This window comes from Marmota marmota, unplaced genomic scaffold (genome assembly GCF_001458135.2).
Source record: "Marmota marmota marmota unplaced genomic scaffold, marMar, whole genome shotgun sequence".
Lineage (NCBI taxonomy): Eukaryota > Metazoa > Chordata > Mammalia > Rodentia > Sciuridae > Marmota > Marmota marmota.
Window position 1 is genome coordinate 105,746 of NW_026000254.1, and position 3,872 is coordinate 109,617.

At 31.7% G+C, this 3,872-nt stretch overlaps 1 protein-coding gene across 14 annotated transcripts in view; it reads left to right on the forward strand.

Annotated features, from left to right (window-relative positions):
• Kantr (KANTR integral membrane protein) overlaps positions 1 to 3,872 on the forward strand; it is an 89,641-nt gene that overhangs the window by 21,676 nt on the left and 64,093 nt on the right. The window lies entirely within an intron of this gene.

Below are 3,872 nucleotides of genomic sequence, written 5' to 3' on the forward strand. Positions count from 1 at the left end.
GCCAAAAAAAAAAAAAAAAAAGAAAGAAAGAAATCATTAAAGTAAAATGGTTTCATAGTGTATGTAGTTTTCTGTGACTTCCTTTTTCACTTAGTATTATGTTTCTGTGATTCATTTCTGTTGTTCCATATAGCTGTACTTTGTTCATTATCAATGTATCACATTTCTTAGGGTGGTCATAAAAAAGTTATTTGCCCATTTATCTATTATGGACACTTGGGTCATTATAGTGCTGCTGTGAACATTCTTGTACAGGTCTCCTGCTTTACATGCACACCCATTTATCTATCCCTAGGAATGGAATTTCTGGCTAATAGGACATGTAAAAGTTCAGTTTGACAGGATTATGCCTGATGATACCAATTTACACTCCTTTTAGCAATCTATAAGAGATCCCATTGATCCATACCTTCATATACTTGATGTTGCCCCACTTATTTTTTGTCATTTTAGTGAGTATAAAATATTTCACTGTGGACTTAATTAGCATTTTCCCAGTTATTGATGTAGTTGAGCATCTTTTCATGGTTATTGGAGACATGGTTCCTTTTTTTGTTAAAGGACTATTGATATCTTTTGTACCTTTAAATTTTTAACCATTTGTATTGATTTGTAGGATTTTTTTTTTTTTTTTTTTTTTTGGGTACTAGAGATTGAACCCAAGGGTGCTTAACCATTGAGCCACATTCCCAACCCTTTTTTAAAATATTTTATTTAGAGATGGGGTCTCGCTAAGTTGCTTAGGGCCTCACTAAGTGGCTGAGGCTGGCTTTGAACTCAAAATCCACCTGCTTCAGCCTCTCAAGTCACTGGGATTACAGGCGTGCACCATCATGCCTGGCAATTTGTAGGAAATCTTTATTTTAGATATTCATCGTTTATCATGTATATGTATCAATGTATCAAATATCTTCTTAAAGTTTGTGATTTTGTTCTTTTGTGTGTGTGTGTATGGTACTGGTGATTGAACCCAGGGGTATTTAACCACTGAACTACATCTCTAGGCCTTATTATTTTGAGACAGCATCTCACTAAGTTGTTGATGCCAGCATCCAACTTGTGGTCTCTTGCTTCATCCTCCCAAGTCGCTGGGATTGCAGGTGGGTGCCTTTGCACCTAACAGCTTTTTTTCTTTATTATATCTTTGCATGACCAGAAATTCTTATTTTCTAGTTGAGTTGAATAAATCCATCTTTTCCATTTTATAGCCAGCACTTTGTCTTGTCTTTCCTGACCAACAGTCATATTACGTACTCTTTGTTCTAATAAAGGTTTACCTTTTTATTTAAGTCCTGAATCCAACTGGAATTGATTTTTGTGTGGGTATAAGGTATGGAGCTATTTTATTTTCTACATGGATAAACTAATGATCTGAAGTGCCACTTCTTTCATACATCAAAGTTCTTTATAGGTCTGTCTCTGGGCTTTCTTTGCTATTGACCAGATTTTTGTCCTCGAACCAGTACTGCATTACCTTAATTACTTAGCTCCCTTATAAATCTTGATATTTAATAGCACAAAATCTTCCCATCTTATTTTTCTTCAAGAGTATCATATATCCTTGGCACTTTTTATTTCAAACACTTCAGAATCAGTTTATCATGTTCTATATAAACTTTGGAATTGTGATGAATCTACAGATCAGTTTGAGGAAAATTTATAAGTTTATGATGTTGCGTCTTCTTAGCTATGAACAGAATATATCCCTCTATTTTAAATAAATTCTTGAATATCTTTTGTCTGAGCTTTGTAATTCTCTGCATAAGATCTTGCATATCTTAAATTAGATTTACCCCTTCTTACTTTATGAGTTTTCTGCTTTTATAAATGGGATATTTTTATTTAATATTATATCCATTTTTCAGGTATATGGAAATGAGTCAATTTTTGTTTATTGATATTATTAGTGTTCATCTTACAAAGTTCTATTATTTTTAAGCAAGTTTTTAATTTTGGAGTAAGTTTAGATTTGTAGAAAAATAAGTAGAGAGATAGTATGGAGAGAGAGTTCCTATATCCTCCTTACTATGGTACATTTATCAAACTAAGAAAGCAGCATAGATATATTACTGTTAACTAAATATCAGGCTTTACATGGATTTATCAGTTTTCCCATAAATATCTTTTTTGTTCTGTTCCAGAGTCTAATTCAAAATACCACATTGTATTTCATTTTTATATCTCCATAATGTTCTCTAGTCTATGACAGTTTCTCAGTCTACCCTTGTTCTAGATGACTTAATAGTTTTGAAGATACTGTCCCTCGCATAGAATGTCCCTCAATTTGGAGTTGTCTCAAGTTTAAATGAATATCACAGAGTTTAAATGTCCTTCTTATCCCACCATATCAGGGAGTATATAGTATTCATAGGATATCCCCTGGTGATGTGAACTTTGATCCCTTAGTTAAGGTGGTTTTGGTCAGGTTTCTCCATGGGAAAGTTGCTATTTTTCCCTTTTAGCATTCTGTTCTTTGGGTGAATCTAGACTGCCTTCAAGGAGAGGAGGAGGAACTAAGCTCCAGTTTCTGAGGAGGGTATATCTATACATATTATTTGGAATTCTTTTGTAAAAATTTATCTCTTATCCTTTATTTTTCCAGTCACTTATTTATATCACTATGATATCATGTATATTTATTTAATAATTTAACTTAATAACCCAATACTCTGTTCTTTGTTTTGTTGCTCAATTTGTTCCAGCTTTACCCACTGAGGACTCTTTCAGGTCTTGCTTCTTTGACGTGTCCTCATTCTTTGGTTTTGAGAACTTCCTTACTTTTTGGCACTACAAGATGCATCAGATTCATGTTGTGTTTTCCTATTCCAATCCTTCAATCAGCCATTTCTCCAAAGAGCTCTGGTTACTTTTAAATTGTCCATTCTTTTATATTTTATATGTTGACAGTTTATCAGCTATAAATAATGAAAACATTTTTTTCCATTCCATTTTTTTTTGCCTTTTGTTTATTTTTCTTGTCTTATCGAGATGGCCAAGATATCCAGTACAGTAATGAATAGAAAAGGTGGTAGTTGGCATCTCCATCTTATGTATTTTAGTGAAAACACCACTTTTTCCTATTAACAATGATATTTGCTGTAGGTTTCTATAGGTTTTATCAGGTTAGATAAATTCTATCCTGTTGCTCTAAGAAGGTTTTATTTTTTAAATCATGAAAGTGTATTAAGTTTTTTCATCAAATGTTTTCTTCTATTTCTTTAGATGATTATAGATTTTTCCTCCAATAATCTAAAAATCTAGCAAATGATATTTATAGATTTCCTTCATTCTAGAACTTTGCAATTCTATTATAAACATAACTTGGTCATGATCTTTTCCTTTTTATACAACAGTGGATTTTGTTTTCTAATAGTTTGTTTAGTATTTTTGCATCTGTGTTTGTGAGTAAAATTGGTCCTTAATTTTCCTTTCTCTTGCTGTTCTGACTTGCTGTTGGCATTAAGATTCTTCTGGTATCATAGAATGAGCCAGAGTGTTCCTTCTTTTACAACATTTTGGAAGAATGTTTTTGGCCTAGTGTTTTCCTTTTGAATATTGAGTTACTATTAAACTTATAAATTAAAATCTGTAGAAAATTTAATGAAAAAAGTTTTGCTTCCATAAAATGTTTATTTTATATAAGCTACCCCCAAATCCAAACCAAGACTTTGTAACGACTGTTCAGAATTTGAAGAACACATAACCATCAACAACAACAACAAAAAATCTTTTTTGTACCAGTAGGTGTTAAAATATTTAACACCATTTTTAAAAGTGTTCAAAGGTGTTTAACAGTTGAAATTATATGTAACAGCTTTTCTTTTTCACTGATATATATATATATATATATATATATATATATATATATATAT